A 19,924-nucleotide genomic window follows, 5' to 3' on the forward strand; every position below is an offset into this window, starting at 1 on the left:
TATATTATACATATAATATATATTATAGAGATAATATATATTATACATATAATATATATTATAGAGATACGATATGTTTATCCTCCATTTATGATTCAACGTCAGTGATGACGCGATGCTCTGGGACTAAATCTGTCACATCGAGCTTCATCAAGTCATTTAGAGAACGGTCGTCACTTAAACTTTGTGTCCGTTAGCTTAGCTTAGCTTAGCTTCATGCCTCTGCCTTTCCTCCTCATAAATGAATCCAGTAATAAAAAGGAAGAGACAACAAATAAAACCAGGACATCGTGGACTTGGTTCTGATTCTTTGGTCCTACTGTGGCCCAGAAGGGACAAACTGAACTGTAGACAGACTTCCTGTTTCTAGATGGTTCTGAAACCAGGAAGTAAATGATTATAGATCAGAGTATTGATCAGCTCCTTACTGATGATTTTATTATTCAATGTTTAAACGTTGATTTATTATCATGATGAGCTGCTCCAACTACACACACATACACACACAACTACACCCACACACACACAGACACACAAACAGGCATTGACATAAATGTGATTTATTTTATAAACATGTTACGTTTTGTTTCCAGTGAATATTAATAACTTCATAAAAACACTTTGAAACTGTTGCTGCTACATTTAAAATATAAATACATTCTGATCCTGAATTTGTTTTTTAAAATATATATATTTATTATATTGTAAGATTTCATAAATCAGTATTAGTGGTAATATTCTACTTCAGTACACTTCATTGTATTTGTTTATAAAACACAACACTTAGTATACTGCTGCTGGTTTAATGTGTAATAACACATCATGTATTACGTTATTTCACTTTGTGTTCAGAATTGAAGCTGTTGATCGATGATGATGTTTGTGGAGTAAAAAGACTCGAGCTGAAGACAGCTAGCTGCGGCTAACCAGCTAACGTTAGCTTAGCATCATTAGAAAGAAAACAAACCTGTTCTTCTTCTCGGCTTCATTTCGTGCAGCAGTTTCCGGTGCCGGTCCGTCTCCGTTCTGTTTACGGAACTAAACTCTGACGGGTTGTTGTTCTGCCGTTATTTAGGTTCAGCTAACGGTTCTCTCTGCTCACGAGAGGCTAACGGAGAAGCTAACCGGTGGAAATACCAACTATCACTTCCGGGGACAGCTTTCAAAATAAAACTGAAGACTTTCCGCCCGACCCGTAATGTTGTGAATCACCTGTGAAGTAGAAACGGGAGAAATAACATCATGTCTACGCAGAAAAAACAACTGTTGGTTAATTATTGGATAAATCTTAGAATCACCCAACTAAAAAAAATTGTATTATAGGCATCAGAATCAGAATCAGAATCAGAATCAGCTTTATTGGCCATGTATGCTTACGCATACATGGAATTTGTCTCCGGTTTCCACTCCGCTCTCAATGTACAAACACAAATTTACAATAAACAAGAAAATATATGTATAAAGAATAAAAAAGGGCAGCAAAAAAGTAGAACGGATGTAGGTATAGACATTTAGCTATATACAATATAAGTATAACTATATATCCGAGAGAAAAAGTGTATATATATATATATATATATATATACACATGTGAACATAAACCTATAGACAATGGCATGAATTGTAAGTGGTGGTAATAGTGCAGTATAACTTATTTATTGTTCATGAGAGTGATGGCCAGCAGAAAGAAGCTGTTCCTGTGTCTGGTGGTTTTGGCGTACAGAGCTCTGTAGCGCCTACCAGAGGGGAGGAGATGAACAGCTTGTGTCCAGGGTGTGATGGGTCTGCAGTGATCTTTCCAGCTCGTTACCTGACTCTGGAGGTGAACAAGTCCAGGATGGGGGGCTGGCTGGCATCAATGATCATCTCTGCAGACCTGACAGTCCATTGCAGTCTGTTCCTGTCCTGTTTGGTGGCCGATCCGAACCACACAGTGATAGAGGAGCAGAGAACAGTCTGGATGATGGTGGAGTAGAACAGGATCAGCAGCTCCTGAGGCAGGTTGAACTTCCTGAGCTGGAGCAGGAAGTACAACCTCTGCTGGGCCTTTTTCCTAATGGTGTTGATGTTGGGAGCCCACTTCAGGTCCTGGGAGATTGCGGATCCCAGAAACCTGAAGGTCTCCACAGCAGACACCGTGCTGTTGAGTATGGTGAGGGGGGGCAGTGTTGGGGGGCTCCTCCTGAAGTCCACTGTCATTTCCACAGTTTTGAGCCTGTTTAGCTCCAGGTTGTTCTGACCACACCAGAGGACCAGCTGTTCAACCTCCCGCCTGTACGCAGACTCATCACCGTCCCTGATGAGGCCGATGACCGTTGGGTCGTCTGAGAACTTCAGGAGTTTAACAGACGAGTCCTCTGAGGTGCAGCCGTTGGTGTAGAGGGAGAAGAGCAGTGGGGAGAGACCACATCCCTGGGGGGTCCAGTGCTGATAGTCCGGGTGCTGGATGTGGTGTTTCCCAGCCTCACCTGCTGCGTCCTGTCAGTCAGGAGGTTAGTGATCCACTGGCAGGTGGAGGCTGCACAGTGAGCTGGGAGAGTTTGGATTTGAGTATTGCTGGGATGATGGTGTTGAACGCTGAGTCCACAAACAGAACCCTTGCGTATGTCCCTGGGGAGTCGAGGTGTTGCAGCATGTAGTGCAGTCCCATGTTGACTGCATCATCCACTGACCTGTTTGCACGGTAGGCAAACTGCAGGGGGTCCAGCAGGGGCCCTGTGATGTCCTTCAGATGGGTCAACACCAGTTTCTCAAAGGATTTCATGACCACAGACATCAGGGCGACGGGCCTGTAGTCATTTAATCCTGTGATGGAGGATTTCTTGGGGACCGGGATGATCATGGAGCATTTGAAGCAGGAGGGGACTTCACACAGCTCCAGTGATCGGTTGAAGATCTGTGTGAAGATGGGGGCCAGCTGGCCAGCACAGACTTTCAGGCAGGAGGGGGAACACATCGTCTGGGCCCAGAGCCTTCCAGACCTTCTGTCTGTGGAAGAGCCGACTCACATCCTCTTCACAGATCCTCAGTGCCGGTGGGAGGTCGGTTGGGAGAGGTGAGAAGGAGGCAGGGGGTGTAGGTGGTTGTTTGATGGTAGGGTGTGTGAAAGTGGGCTTATCACACCTGCAATAGAAAAAAGTCAGGTCGTCAGCCAGTTGGTGATTGTCCTCAGTGGGGGGGGGTGGTCTCCTGTAGTTGGTGAGTACATCCAGGCCTCTCCAAACTGACGAGGGGTCGTTGGCTGAAAACTTTTCCTCCAGTTTTTCAGTGTAGCTCCTCTTAGCTACCCTGATCTCCCTCGTCAGTGTGTTCCTGGTCTGGTTGTACAGGATCCTGTCCCCACTTCTGTAGGCCTCCTCCTTGGCCCGACGAAGGTGCCTGAGTCTTGCAGTAAACCAGGTTTATTGTTGTTATATGTGCAGATGGTTTTAGTCGGCACACACATGTCCTCACAAAGACTGAAGTATGATGTCACAGTGTGAGTGAACTCATCCAGGTCTGTAGCAGCAGCCTCACAAACACTCCAATCAGTGCAGACAAAGCAGGACTGTAGCTCCAGCTTTGCCTCGTTAGTCCATCTCCTCACAGTCTTCACCACAGGCTTTGCAGATTTTAATTTCTGCCTGTAGGTCGGGAGAAGATGAACCAGACAGTGATCAGAGAGTCCCAGAGCTGCACGAGTGACAGAGTGATATGCATCCTTTATACAGTGGAGCAGTGGTCCAGTGTGTTTTTGTCCCTGGTGCTACACTTAATATGTTGTCTGTATTTTGGCAGTTCTTTGCTGAGGTTTGCTCTGTTGAAGTCCCCAAGAACAATGAGCAGGGAGTCTGGGTGTTTGTGCTCCGTGTTGTTGATCTGCTCAGCGAGGTATTGAGGACCTCACTCACACAGGCCTGAGGATGTAAACACCGACCAGAATGAACGAGGAAAACACCCGCGGTGAATAAAATGGTTTACAGTCTATGAAAAGTGTTTCCAGGTGAGGGCTGCATGATTCCTTTAACACTGTGACATCTGTACACCAACCTTCATTAATGTAGAAGCAGATTGTCATGTTGGGAAAGACGTAAAGTATCTAAGACGAGTTTTAGATAAAAGATCCAGAGGTGGACATTAAGGTAAGACATAAAAGACTGATTTAGTGAGTATACAGATCAACAATACTCTGCTGTAGCAGTTCCTAGTCACAAAAATGAAATATTAAAAGATATTTTTTTGCTGTGTAAACAGTTGAATTGTGTGCCATTGTATGTTGGTGGGTTGACCAACAGAGATCAGAGAGGGTGGACATTTGCAGTGACTCATGTCGGCATTAATTAATAATAATTAATTAATGCCGACATGAATAATAAAAGTAAAGTAAAGTAATGAAAAACTGAAAGAGCTGCTTCATTTATTCCATATGTTTCTTTGTCTCTCCTCCTTGAACATACATCACACCACAGTGTGTTACAATATGTATGTTATTCTTTTAAAAGTCTATTCAATCATTTAACTTCCTGTCTGTGTGTTTATGAGAAAGTCTGTCATTTCAGTAAGACGTCTGGACTTTTATTTTGAAAGTCAGCAGCGGATGTGCCCGGAAAGCTGTATTGTTCACTGAGGCTAACTTCACAGCAGAGTGTTGTGTTCACAGAGTGTGTGTGAGCTCCATCCGGGTCTCTGTGTGTGGTTGTGTGAACATGTCTAAAGTCCAAATGCTGAGATGTTTAGTCAACCAGCGACTAACTGCGGCTGCTGAAGAGATATTTGGTGTGTTTGAAAGAACGATAGCAGAGTACGAGGAGGAACTCTCTCGTTCAAAAGAGGAGAACGAGCGACAACGGAGACTACTGGACGCTGTTTTCATCCCTCAGCTTCGGTTACACAGAGCAGGTTGGTTCTCTTTACTTCTTCTTAGAACACAGAGTGTTGATGAAGGACAACAAACTGGTTTTAAAGACGAAACACCAAGAAATCTGATTGAAGCTCAATATTTAGTGTCATTAAAAAGCTGGTTAATTTGTGAAATGAGTCCATCTATCTTTCTTCAATAATGATTTTAACTCTGTGTAAATGTTGTAAAAAGTAGAATTATTAACAATCCTACACCACTGTAATAGTTCCACACATATAACACTAACTACATTAGTGTAGCCTGGTGCTCATCAGAAGATTGAGCTTCTAACATATGAACGTCAGCACTTTGAATTATTAAAGCCTTCTGATTTGCTCACAGGTGTGATAGAGTGTGTTAGTGTGCTAGTACATTTCTACTGTGATTTAGTCGATGTGCCTTACTCACTAACAGAACTATGTGTGACATATGATTCTGTACTGAGGAGAATGGTAACAGGACCAAATGGGGTGTCTCTGTCTTTGCTTGAATAAGTGGGGGTTGCAGTTTAACCAGAGAATGTTTGGGTGTGAAGACTCCCAGGGGTAATCAAGGGTAATAAAGACACATGTATTTGTGGGACAAGGCTCAGAAGAGGAAGGGGTGACTGGAGGGGTTAATGGGGAGCTTGAAACTACTGATCAGTTGTTGTAATGTAAACCAGATGTTCCCCCCACTGTGTGCTGATGACGGTATGACGGTGAAGCCTTCTCTGCGCAGAGAATAAATACTTTAAAGACAAACTTCTTTCCTCAATGTTTCTTGTTTCAGTGTTCAGTATTATAGGACTCACTCGGTACGATTGAATAGTTTTATTTCCACCACACAGGTCTGTTTCACACAGCTGAAAGAATAAAGATCAGATATTGTCATACGGGCCATAAAACATGTGCAACACATGAATGAAACAGAATCCACATGTAGTTCTAGTCCGACCTGTTGTGGTTTTATAAAGCTGTTACTCATTCACACAGTCGGTGGTTTTGTGCAGTGAGCAGTTTAAACCTGTGACTGTGAGCTGGACTATGAAGAACTCTTTTGTGTGACAGTATGTTAGGATCCGTGGCTCTGATTGGTCAGTCGGTGGTGCTTTTATCCCCAGCATTGACTTGGGCCTCTGCCGTCGGTGTGTGATTGTGTGCGTGAATGAGTGAATGTTGACGTGACGTGTACAGCGCTTTGAGTGGTCAGAAAACTAGAAAGACGCCACATAAATGCAAGTCCATCCAACATGAATCTCTGACCAGATGTTTAAAGCAATAAACACTCTGAGAGCATTCGTTAGTGCTGAATCAGCAGTGGGAGGAGATGGAAAGATGGAAAGATGTGATATTAACAACGATGAGAAAAACATTTTGTTTATCGATAAAGTCTTCTAATCTTCTAATAAACTGACCCGAGGTCACTAAGTGGTTGGACTCTCATGTCATGTCTGAATGACCTACAAGGTTTATGAAGCTCCTCTCTTGTTTTACAAGCATCTACATTCCTGAGGCGAAAGACATCCAGCTGCAAATAAAGGGAAACCTGTTTTGATGTAAAGTAACATGTACCTTATTTGATGTGTTATGCTAAGCTAACATATTTTTCATACTATGAAGAGTGCTTTAACATTTGGGTTTTGGACCTTATGCTGACTTCTCTCAAATACTATGACTCCTTGAGATCCACATCTGTGATTAAGTTAGTTTCTATTTCGGTTCATTTAAATTTATATAAATAAAATACTCATGGTAACAAATAAGCCTATCCTTCTATATGAATCATTTGGTAAGATCCTGCCTCATAGGGTTAGTGTGTTTAATGGTCGCAGATTTAATAAATAATACTTAAATACTATCAAAATATGTAAAGATTATTAATGATTCAATTGTGATTTGAAAACCAATAAATTACTTTAAAAGAATGATGAGACGACATACGACACCATTCGTTTAACTAACAGAATTCTATACAAGATTAAATTTAAGATGCCGCCCAATTTTGGAAAAATAGGGAAAATGATATGAATTTGATCTCAATCTCAGGGTCGCTACGGAGTTCTTGTCAGGGTGTACAGGGACTTAATATTTCATATACACACATCAAATGATCAATTTCTTTATAAATGAAATATCTATTGACTAACTACACAACTAAACTACTAAACAGAAAATATATTAACAAACAATGAAATACACAAGAGTACAATGAATAACGATGAACCAAAAATGAATGAAAAGGATTGCATGTGACCAGAATCAGTGACTTGTATCATTGATTAACGTCTATCAACACATCAACATGTACGTGCAGTACCGTCATCATACAGGAGTTGAGTTTCAGAAGCACCAGGGAAGTCTGGGAAGCGACTTTACATTAGTTCTAATTTTGATTAAATTCAGATATTTAAGTCTAAAGCTCATTCATCTGTTTTATTCATATGTCTATACAAGATTATTTTATTGTCTCACTTCAGTATATTTGACCTAGAAACGTCAAACTCATTTACATCTGTAAATTGTGTTGTTTTCACCTGTTTTTCCTCGTCTCCACCTCTCTCTGAGCGGGATATTAAAAACCAGGAGAAGGAAGGCACTTCTTCAGGTTCTTGCTTGTCATGATGGTTTGATGTCCGATCAGCCTGTGGTTACATAGTCCTGGGTGAGGTTGTGGAGATCAACCTTCAGCTTCAAAGTCCAGAGTCGAAGAGTAGAAGAACCGTGTCCTCTGACGTCTTCTTGCTTCAACTTCTTGAGAAAGGGTGGGAACAACAAACCACTAATCCTAACAACTGTCTTGATTATTTCATTTAATACTCGTTACTAGTCTACTTAATTCTTCCATGTTTGAAAGCTGGTTTATCGCGATACCAAACTGTATGATATAAATCACTGAAGAAAACCGGATCAATTAAAGACAGAAATAATTAAATAATGACAGAACATAGATATACCTTGTTATCATGACACAGACAGACCTATGTAGATGTATATGTGCACCCATGTGCAAAATAAATGAACAGGTAGGCTTGAACTCAATATTTCAGCATAAATCAATCAACATCTGACTTACATGGCAGGAAACTAGTTGGCTATCATGAACTTAACTATACATCATTTCAATTACACCGCGCACTCTCCTTGTCTGGCATTTCTCCCTTTCATTACTCCCGACACTCTTTTAGGGTCGGAGCCACTACCTCAACCTTCCACAATGGCATCCCAGACCACTTAATAAACCCATGGGGTGTTGGTGCTCCCAAGCATATCACTGCTCACTGCTACATCTGTTCAGTTCTCAAAGATCTCGGGTACATCCAATCTTTTCTTCAGTGACTGGAGGTTTTGATGTTCCTTCGTACCTCGATGTTACGTCGGATCATGACTGAAGCTCCCCCACAATGCAGACGGGAAGCGAAAAAGCCAATTGGATCATGTCCGTAGTGTTTGTGTTGAACAACATGAAGCTAATCCTATCCTGGGCACAGTGGGCATTACTTGCTCTTCTCCATCACCTTCTCTCTTTTTCTGTCTCCTTTTTGTCCAGTATCTCTTCTCTTCCCAAATCTGAGCTTCTATTGCAGAGTCATTTTGTCCGTATCAGCAAAGAAAGTAAACACAGGGTCAATTGTTATTTATAAATAAATGTTACTAGAGTAAGCTTGCATCAGCTTGCAATGCAAATAAATATATAAAGGGTTGAAAATGAAACTCAACTAGCTGGCATCATAAACTTGCTGCATGTCTTCTTCTCTGTGTATGACAATATAAACTACAATTAATTATTGTTATTTGTTTAAGTTTAGTCTGAGTGGTGATCAGTAATGTATCTGTACTTTATTCTGTCCTGTAGACGTCCAGCAGCTGTTGGTGGTTAAAGAAGAAGTTCCCCCTGAGCAGCAGGAGTGGAGCTCCAGTCTGGACCAGGAGGACCCAGAGCCCCCACACATTAAAGAGGACCAGGAGGACCCAGAGGCCCCACACATTAAAGAGGAACAGGAGGACCCAGAGCCCCCACACATTAAAGAGGAACAGGAGGACCCAGAGCCTCCAAACATTAAAGAGGAACAGGAGGACCCAGAGCCCCCATACATTAAAGAGGAACAGGAGGACCCAGAGCCCCCACACAATAAAGAGGAGCAAGAGGAACTCTGGACCAGTCAGGAGGGAGAGCAGCTTCAAGGGCTGGTGGAGGCTGATATCAAGTTCTCATTCACTCCTGTGAAGAGTGAAGATGATGAAGAGGAAGCTCAGTCCTCACAGCTTCATCAAAGACAAACTGAACAGATGGAAACAGAAGCTGATGGAGAGGACTGTGGAGGACCAGAACCAGACAAGAACACAGATCCAAATGAACATCCAGAACCAGATCCTGTTAATAAGACTGGAGACTCTTCTGAACCTGAGACTGATGACAGTGATGATTGGAAGGAGACCAGAGAACCTCAGTCAGGTTTAAACGATCTGAATAATGATGAAGTTTCTGTCAGTGATTCAAGATGTAATGCTGGAGAGAAACCATTTAGCTGCTCTGAGTGTGATAAAAGATTTAACTTAAAGAGGAATCTGAAGAGACACATGAAAACTCATACAGGAGAGAAACCATTCAGCTGCATAGTTAGTAAGAAATCTTTTACACGGAGAGGAAGTTTACAGAGACACACGAGAAGCCACACTGGAGAGAAACCATTCAGCTGCTCCGTTTGTAAGAAATCTTTTACACGGAGAGGACGTTTACAGAGACACATGAGAAGCCACACTTAAGAGAAACCATTCAGCTCCTCAGTTTGTGATAAAAGATTTAAAAGTAACAAACATCTGAAGATGGTAGTTCACACAGGGGAGAAACATTTTACTCTGCAGTCAAAGATTTGGCAGCAACAAAAATCTGAAGAGACTTGAGGATTCACACAGGAACAAAACCGTTTAGCGGCTCCATTTGTGGTAAAAGATTCCCTAACAAGGACCGGTTAGTTTATCACATGGGAACCTACGCAGAGGAGAAAACATTCAGCTGTTAGACGGGTTGGAGTGTTTTGCGAAAGTGTGAATGCCCCTACACGGAATGCCCTGGTTATTGGGTGTTAACAGGCACCGTACTGCTGCTCAGCAAAACAACGAATAAAAAATTTAGAAAAACAAAAATGTAACCTAGAGAGGCACAGGGCTCTGTGTCTCTTGTATGATGGCGCCTGCTGCACGGACGTGCAGATAAGATAACATATACACACACACACACACACTCACATTCGAGGGGCTTTCCAGGTGACCCGGTGGTTGGGTTTGTGACCCACTTTCAGGGGGACAGATGAAGGTGATGTGATGTTTTCACAGCCTTACACAGATGTTTGCATTCTGCATTAGCCCTGGATGCTTGTCACATTCACCCTTGGCCTAGTAGGATGACCGCATACCTGCACACATTCACCCTTGGCCTAGTAGGATGACCGCATACCTGCACACACATTTTTACTTATTATCTTTTATGTTTACTTTAAGCTTCGGTTAGGGTCTAATACAGCCTTAGTTTAGGCATCGGACCGCGTCCGCATTCTTGCCCCTTAACGGGCTAGGCTCCCTTAAGGACATAGGCGCAATTTATGCAGAAGGGTACATATATATGAGAATACCCTGGTATTAATCTTACGTTGGGCAAAAAGGTGTATTATGTTTTATATCATGTATTGTTTGGACCATCCTGTATCCCTGTAACCTGGTGGAACATACGCTGATGTATATGTATTTGAATATTATTATCAACCAGTGAGCACGGTGTGTCATACGTCCTGAGTACCAGTAGATGTCATTGTGTTAGAGAACAATATGTTCATCAATGTATGACTAAATTTAAGGGGGGTTAACATGCCCATGTCATGCCCCACAGAGGCACCAAGAAAGGGGGAGGGGGCTTGGAACTTCCCCCCGGTGTTGTTAGAGTATAAATATTCTCCTGTTTTAAAGAATCGGGGCGTTACTTGGGGAGAAGTCAACCAGGTCTAGGCGAGGGGTTAACCTTTAACTTCTTACAAATCTCCGGACATTTGAAAACAGCCTGCTCACTGAGTTCAGGGTTTTAAAATTCTTTTTGATTTTTCTTATATATCTTTTTGTTAATCGATTTTTCTCTGTATTTGGACCAAAAGAATATACTTTGAATTGGACAGAAATAAATAAGTAACAATTAAACTTTTTTCGAGCGACTCTTTTTCTGCGTCTCTTCTGGGAACTCAGACAGAAGAGGTCCTCCCGGGGGCACCGCACACTACACAGCTGATGGAGAGAACTGTGGAGGACCAGAACCAGCCTGGAACTCAGATCCACTCAGACCCATTCATATTATATTTGGTGGACTAACTATCGGGTCCTTGACAGTGAGACCTTTCTCTGGCTTATTACAAACAGAAAATAAAGGTACAAGAGGGAAGTCTTAACCATCGGTTTGGTGCCCCCCTAAGGTTTAGGTAAGGGAGGGAAGACCAGTCCATCATAAGACGAGCTCCAGCTCTGCTTACGCTAGAAGGGATCCTCCCCTTCAGGTTCAGGTACGCTGCGTCGCCAAGGCCCGGCACTGCCGACGTGGAGAGACTCCAAGAGAGAGCCCTGCTTCTTCAAGTGGCGGCTGCTCTTTGCTTTCCAGGCGCAAAGGTAACTGACATCCTGGAAAAGTTCCCCAGCATCTTGGCCAAACACCCACTTGCCCAGGACGTGGTCATGCATGTGTGATGCAATGACATTTCCAACCAGTCCTCTGAATTACTGAAACAGGATTTCAGCATTCTCCTGGACTCCCTTGAGGTCCATGTTAAATGGGTCTTTATCAGTGGACCCCTCCCCCCACACAACCGCGGCGTGGGTCGGTTCAGCCGCTTGCTGAGTCTACATACGTGGCTGAAGTCAACCTGCACAGCCGAAACGTGGCTTTTATTGATCATTTTAATCTTTTCTGGAAACGTCCTGATGGCGTCCACCCAACTGGCTTGGGGTCACACACTCTATCTGACAATATTTTCTACTCCATCTTGACTTCACCATCACATTGACTACCCCACATCTCATTTCCTCACCTGGTAGCCTGTCAACACAAGCACTCCCCTCCCTCCCCTACAAGCAACACTAGCTCCCCCTGGCGGCTTGGTGGGTCTCCTACAACTCTCTCCCTCCCTAGTCTCCACCTTAACTTCTACTTCCCGACCCATGAACATTCCTGTCAGAATCACAGACTCGTGCCCTACTTATGGTCGGGTTCACCCTGTTGCAGTGACTTTCTGACCTCTATTATCAAGCTAGATAAAGTGCTAATGGTTGGTGATTTTAATCTGCATATTAATGATACCACAGATAGTATAGCCACTGAGTTTCTGGTGCCACTCACAGGGGTGGTCACACCTTGGACCTTGTGTTCTCTCTGGGTCTAGATATTGATCATGTCCGTTGTGAGGACCTACTGATCAGTGACCATAAATGTATTTTCTATGATCTTTCCGTAAATACTGACCCCTTGTGTCTGAAACGAACATTCCACTCCCGCATTATTACTCAGGGTACAGCTGATCAGTTCTCAATGCACTCCTGCTGTGATATCAATACAAATCTCAATGATGTTGAATTTTTAATGCAGTCCTTTATTGAACATTGCACTAATAGCTATTATGTCTGGTATTCAGCCTGGGATCTCTTTATCTACATGTAGCTCCTCTTATTCTCCTGCTGTTCTGGACTCTTTCCAGCCTATCAGCCTTCAACACATGATGGACTTAATTAAGAAAACAAAGCCACCATCTTGTCCTCTGGATATTATACCATCCTCTCTATTTTAGAAAGTTCTGCCAATTACTGGCCCTGCAGTAACATCTATTGTTAATTCCTCATTATCTACAGGAATTGTCCCGTCCTATTTTAAGCATGCCACTATCCAGCCTATATTAAAGAAACCATACTTAGATCCAGCATTGCCCATGAACTACAGGCCCATATCAAAACTGCCTTTTCCTTTCCAAAATCTTAGAGAAAGTGGTGAACAACCAACTAACTGCTGCACTGGAGAGGCACAACATGTACGACAAGTTCCAGTCTGGGTTTCTTAAGCAACACTCTACTGAAACCGCTCTCCTGAGGGATTCTAATGACATTCTCATGTCTTCTGATGCAGGTGACTGCTCTGTGTTAGTACTTCTGGACCTCAGTTCTGCGTACGACACTGTAGACCATAACATCCTGATTAAGAGGCTACGTGACTGGGTTGGCATATGTGGCATAGCATTAGACTGGTTCACGTCTTACCTCGCTGACAGAAGTTTTAATGTCTCTGTGGGTGATTTTGTGTCTGTCACCTCTCCACTGTCTTGTGGCGTACCGCAGGGCTCGGTTCTGGGGCCTCTGTTATTTTCCCTATATTTGTTGCCTTTGGGACCGATTATAAAAAGTCATAATGTGTCCTATCATTTATATGCAGATGATATCCAACTCCATCTGTCATTCAAACCCAGCGAGGCCTTCACATTAACTAGGCTCCTGGACTGTGTCAATGCCATTAGAGACTGGACGGCGGAAAACTGTTTACAACTCAACGACACTAAGACGGAGGTTCTAGTTATTGCACCAGATGAAGTTGTCCGTATGATCAAGCAGAGTATTGGTCCACTCGCCACTGCTGCCCATTGCAACCTGCGTAATCTAGGGCTAATATTTGATCGATCCATGTCGTTTGACTCCCATGTTAAGCAGCTGTCCAGATCCTGTTTCTTCCACCTAAGAAATATCAGTAAAGTAAGTGAGATCTTTATTATGAACAGCTGATTTAGAGATGATAATACACGCCTTTATCTCTTCACGCATTGATTACTGTAACACACTTTTCTCGTCACTCAGTGTATCTGCTCTTAACCGTTTGCAGGTCATCTAGAATGCTGCTGCCAGATTACTCACTAGGACAAATCGACGGTCTCACATCACCCCCGTACTCCGATCTATTCACTGGCTCCCTGTAGCATTTAGGATACACTTTAAAGTTCTCACTCTCACTTACGGACCGCTACACGGTCAGACTCCTTCATATGCGGCCTTAGACCCGTGGTGACCGAGCTTTTGAGGCAGTAGCACCACGGCTGTGGAATGCTCTGCCTGCACATCTACGTTTTACTGATTATGCGAATTAGTTTACAAATCAGCTCAAGACACACCTGTTCAGACTGGCGGTTGGGTAAAACTCATGCCCTAGGCCTGCTTTATGTTTTAATTGTGTATTTTCTGTTTTTTTGCCTTCTTAAATACGTTTCATGTTTTACAATCTGTTCTTGTAGATGATTGGCCCTTGTATGGTCACATTGTGTTATCTATGTGTGAAATACCGCTCCTGTTAAAAACTTTGTGACTTTATGAATGAATCTTACTTACTTACTTCCTCACAAAGAGTGTCACACAAGAGTGAAACAGCAGAAAGCCTTTCTCACTCGGGGGACCACCCTCTCTCTCTGTGACGCCTCCATGTTTCTACAACAGGATGGAATATCTTCCTCAAATTAGGCTGCTGTCCCCCAAATTCATCAAGTTCCCCTCGATGGAGGAATAAAGGATCTATAACATTATATATCTATGTTGAAACAAGTGTTTTAACATGTCATGTTTTGTTCACTTGCTTGTTTCACTTGATGATTGTAGTTTGTTTTTCTGGTGATGAGTTGATGTTTTGATGGATTGATCTGATTTGATAATGCCATGTACTTTTATAGACTTTACATATTCTGTATATTGATCTGTTTGGAACAAATGTACAATGTAGAAAAGTGAATCTCCTCTCCTCCACTGCCCCTTTCTCTCTTCTATATATATTCATGACTGTCTATTGAAATGTGGTGAGAGACAAGGAGGCCTCTATGTACAGATGTCCACCGGTGACAGCACTCATGTTAACGTTAAACTGTCTGATAAAAACATGAACTTTACTTTACTTTAACAGATAAATGTTAGATTTACACTCCGAGACCAAAACTTCTATTTTCTGTTTGAAACTTAAAGGAAACGGAAACAAACTACCGTCATCTTTTAAATGTTTCTGTTTTATCAGAGATCTGAAAATATAATAAAATATTTGTCTTTCTTCAAACTGAGTTGGTTAAATAAGTAAAAAGCAGCGAGTGTTTCCCAAACTGAAAGGACTTAATAAAGGAAAGAAGTGAAAGAGCTGCTTCATTTATTCCATATGTTTCTTTGTCTCTCCTCCTTGAACATACATCACACCACAGTGTTACAACATGTATGTTATTTTTTTTTAAAGTCTATTCAATCATTTAACTTCCTGTCTGTGTTTTTATGAGAAAGTCTGTCATTTCAGTAAGACTTCCGGACTTTTATTTTGAAAGTCAGCAGCGGATGTGCCCGGGAAGCTGTATTGTTCACTGAGGCTAACTTCACAGCAGAGTGTTGTGTTCACAGAGTGTGTGTGAGCTCCATCCGGGTCTCTGTGTGTGGTTGTGTGAACATGTCTAAAGTCCAAATGCTGAGATGTTTAGTCAACCAGCGACTAACTGCGGCTGCTGAAGAGATATTTGGTGTGTTTGAAAGAACGATAGCAGAGTACGAGGAGGAACTCTCTCGTTCAAAAGAGGAGAACGAGCGACAACGGAGACTACTGGACGCTGTTTTCATCCCTCAGCTTCGGTTACACAGAGCAGGTTGGTTCTCTTTACTTCTTCTTCTCTCTCTCTCTGTTTAAACTGACGTCACATCAGCCGCCAGTACAACAGGAGAGCGGCTCTATTCTACACGTTATGGTAACTGAACGCTGTTGAAACGGTTAAATGTTTGTTTGTGACGTCACTTCGCTTCTGTTACAGTAACAAGAAACTGTTTATCAAGTCTGTTACACAAAGGTGCATAACAATAAACAATAAACACAGTGTAATATGAGACATTATTTAAAAAATAGAAAAATATTTAAATTTACAATAAAATATGTTAAACAAACAAACTAATAAGAATACGTTAAAACAAGTATATTATTAAAGTGGCAAGTGTATTTTAATAGTGTAACAGTAACAAAATGTCCTGAGGATGTCACAGTCTGACTCAGTGGGGGTCCTGGTCTTCATGATGAACCCATGAAGACCAGGGAGGTGTTGAAGATGTCTGAACACCGGAGACAGAAACTGGGCCGGCTGCTTTGTGGGGATTCTGACTTTTATGCAGCCTGTTAACGTCTCTCAAGAATAGAGAGTCGTCACTGAGATGGGGGGGCACTGGGATGCGTGTTTGAGAGACGTGGGCCTCTGCTGGGCTGGGGGAGGGGGACCTGGTGGTCTGTTGCCCTGTCCACATTACTCCGTTTTTACTCCGTATTTGCTACGTTTACACTGAGCGGCCACACTACGCCGGAGTTTTGGAGCACCCTAAATGGAGGAGTTTGAAAACTCCCCCGAGGTTGGAGGTATTTGAGAACTCCGGGGTTGCGTTTGCGTGTGGACGGTCGGATACGGATGTGCTTAGAAAAAATGACGCCCACACCCGTGTTCGCTACTGGATTGGTTCTTAGCAGCCATGACGTCTCAGTCCCTGAATCGTCACACTCACTATCACGTGACCCGTACCCGGAAGAAAACAAACTGGGCTACTAGCGATTCATTTCAACATGGATAACTAATTGCAAGCGTTGCTGCTAGCACAACAACTACATGATGTTGCTGCTAGCACAACAGCTAGCAGCAGCTAGCAGCTGTTGTGCAGTAAAAGTCTGCATTTCTGTGGAGGAAGCAGCTGTTATTGGAGTGATTAGCGAGCGGCGTGACCGGCATCAGCCCCATGGAGCAGCTCGTTGTTTTTAGATTCTAATGAGAAGACACGCTGCACTAACGTTTTACTTCTTCCTTTTGGTAGCCTTGAGAGACCTTAGTCTGTAAGTATGTCTTTATGAAGCATGAAAAGATGTAGATATGAATAGATATATTCTATTCGCGTGTTTAGTATAACATTTGTGTTGTATTAAATGCTAATCGAGGTTAGCATTTCTCCATTGGCGGTAATGTTAAAATTAGCTTAGAAGCTAGCTAGGCGGACATGTTACATGCTGGCTATATCATGGATTGTTGTTTTGTATTCATGTAATGTGTATACGGACAGTTTGTAAAGCCATATTTCATATTATGTTTCCACAGTTTTACAAATAAGAAAGATTCACACTGAAGTCTTGAAACTCTTCTACAGATTCCATGGTCTTTATTTCACGGATCTACTGTTAGCGATCTGCTAAGCTTTCCTGCACGAAGCAAGAGCAGAATAGAGTGAGACGTGTGTTGACCACATTTATGGACCATAATCTAGTAAACGTTTACGTGTAAGTGTTGATTTTAAAGTACATTTGATGCGAGAGAGAAAGACCCGCAGCGCTGTAACTGAGTCTGAAAAATAAAACTTCTAAAACTTTCCACGAACTGTCTGTTTGAGTTTATAGAGGGAGATTTTAGAGGAAGATCTTAAGTATCAAATACAACCTTTCATTATTAAAGACTACTTTATTACTCTGTCGTATTTTTTTTTTTAACTAAGCAAGCAATCCACTTCCTGTTTACACCGTCACGCGCATGCCCAGTGTACGTTAATGGTCACGTGCTGTCCACCTTCGAAGGCTGCCGTGTGGATGCAGATCAACTCGAGAATGATGCTGAAACTCCCGTGTGGACGGAGATCGTTTCTATTGACAACTCTGCATCCAAGGAGAAACGGAGTAGTATGGACAGAGCCTGAGGCTGGTTGATGGAGCCGTGGGGGGGTGGGGTCAGGAATGTCCCATTGTCTTTCAAATCTACAGTAGAAGTTGTTCAGCTCGTCTGCCAGGCATTGTTCATTCATGGGGGGGGGTTTAGGCTTGTAGGTTATCTGTCTGAGGCCTCCAGACAGAAGCAGAGTCATTGGCTGAGAGCTGGTGTTGCAGTTTTTCAGAGTTCAGTCGTTTAGCGTCTCTCACCGCCTTACTAAACCTGTTCTTTGACTCTTTGTACAAGTCCTTGTCCTCACTCCTGAATGCCTGATCCTTGTGCAGCCTTAGCTGTCTGAGTTCTGCTGTGAACCAGGGTTTGTCATTGTTGTAACTCACCTGGTGCTTGATGGAACACAGCTGTCCTCACAGAAGCTGATATATGAAGTCACAGCCTCTGTGTACTCATCCAGACTGTTGGTAGCAGTCCTGAAGACATTCCAGTCTGTGCAGTCCAAGCACGCCCGAAGGTCCTCCAGAGCCTCACTGGTCCACTTCTTGAATTTCCTCACCACAGGTTTAGAGCTTTAGTTTCTGCTTGTAAGCAGGAATCAGATGGACCATGACGTGGTCAGAGAGTCCCAGTGCAGCACGGGGGACGGCGTGATAGGCCCCGCTGATTGTGGTGTAGCAGTGATCTAATGTTCTCCTCTCTGGTTGGACATTTTAATAACCTGTCTGTATTTGGGGAGTTCATGACTCAGCTTACCTTTGTTAAAGTCACCAAGGACAACAACTGAAGAATCCGGGTCTGTCTGCTCCACAGACACAGTAACTGGTTGGTGAGCGTGCCGCGAGTCGTTAGAGCTCAAAATTTAGCAGCCATCTTCTCGCCTCTCCATCGAAAGTCGAGAGATTGTTCTCTTTTCTGTTCAGTACAGTGTTCGTATCAACCTGTCCCATTATCAAACCAATGAATACGCTCACTGTTACATCACTAGTTGGTATGTAGTCACAGTTTCCCTCAATGTGTGTTTCCTGTTTCCTGCAGACGTCCAGCAGCTGATGGTGGTTAAAGAAGAGGTTCCCCCTGAACAGCAGGAGTGGAGCTCCAGTCTGGACCAGGAGGACCCAGAGCCCCCACACATTAAAGAGGACCAGGAGGACCCAGAGCCCCCACACATTATAGAGGAACAGGAGGACCCAGAGCCCCCACACATTAAAGAGGAACAGGAGGAACTCTGGACCAGTCAGGAGGGAGAGCAGCTTCAAGGTCTGGAGGAGGCTGATATCAAGTTCTCATTCACTCCTGTGAAGATGATGAAGAGGAAGCTCAGTCCTCACAGCTTCATCAAAGACAAACTGAACAGATGGAAACAGAAGCTGATGGAGAGGACTGTGGAGGACCAGAACCAGACAGGAACTCAGATCCAGATAGACATCCAGAACCAGATACTCATGAGGAGACTGGAGACTCTTCTGACACTGATGACAGTGGTGATTGGAAGGAGACCAGAGAACCTCAGTCAGGTTTAAACTCTGTGAATAATGACGTTTCTGTCAGTGAGTTCAGATGTAGTGATGGAGAGAAACCATTTAGCTGCTCTGAGTGTGGGAAAAGATTTACATCGAAGACAAATTTGAAGATACACATGGTAGCGCATAGAGGAGAAAAACCTTTCAGCAGCTGTGTGTAAGAAATCCTTTAAACGAAAGTGCATTATCATAATGTCAATAAATAAATTCAAAATGGAAATGTCCCGGCTTGTGTGCATGTTGGTGTTGGTCCCGGGGTAGAAACGTTAAATTTCAAGGTACATTAAGGAATTTAATGTTTGGACTGTAAAGGTCCTCAAACTTAAATTCTATGCATGGATTAGTTTGATATATATGTTGTTTATGTATGTTGTAATATAGTTTATAGATTATCTCTGTCCAGCCTAACTTCTTCATCACTATATTGGAAAACAACGACTGCCTATAATGGTCTGGAACAGGACTCAATTTGCTCTGGACTTGGTCTTGGACTCGGTCTTGGACGTGATTAAGTTGGTCTTGACGAAACTGGGACGAGTAAAGAAACAAAGCGGAGCCCCAGCTTGTTATTCCAGCTGCTTTCAAGATGCCCGCAGACGTAGGAGCAGACTGGAATAAAACAACGAGAGAAGTTTATGACACTTACGTCGGCTTACAGCCAAGAGGGAACTAAACAGTGAAACTCCTCCTCATACACGTATTTTTCCATTATTCTATGCATTTTGGTATATTCCATTTCACAACTTTGGAGATACTTTCCGGTTTGTTCAGTGTTTGAATAATGTGACACAAACGTGTTTGAAATGTTCCTTATTTCTATAATGAAATGTATACCAAAATCAC

The 19,924-nt window shown here is 42.9% G+C and overlaps 1 pseudogene; it reads left to right on the forward strand.

The window, feature by feature from the left end:
- The first annotated feature begins 4,694 nt into the window (after positions 1–4,694).
- On the forward strand, positions 4,695–19,273 carry LOC116401258 (oocyte zinc finger protein XlCOF8.4-like; annotated as a pseudogene).
- Positions 19,274–19,924: the final 651 nt, after the last annotated feature.

This window comes from Anarrhichthys ocellatus, unplaced genomic scaffold (genome assembly GCF_004355925.1).
Source record: "Anarrhichthys ocellatus isolate YVR2014 unplaced genomic scaffold, GSC_Weel_1.0 scaffold298, whole genome shotgun sequence".
Taxonomy (NCBI): domain Eukaryota; kingdom Metazoa; phylum Chordata; class Actinopteri; order Perciformes; family Anarhichadidae; genus Anarrhichthys; species Anarrhichthys ocellatus.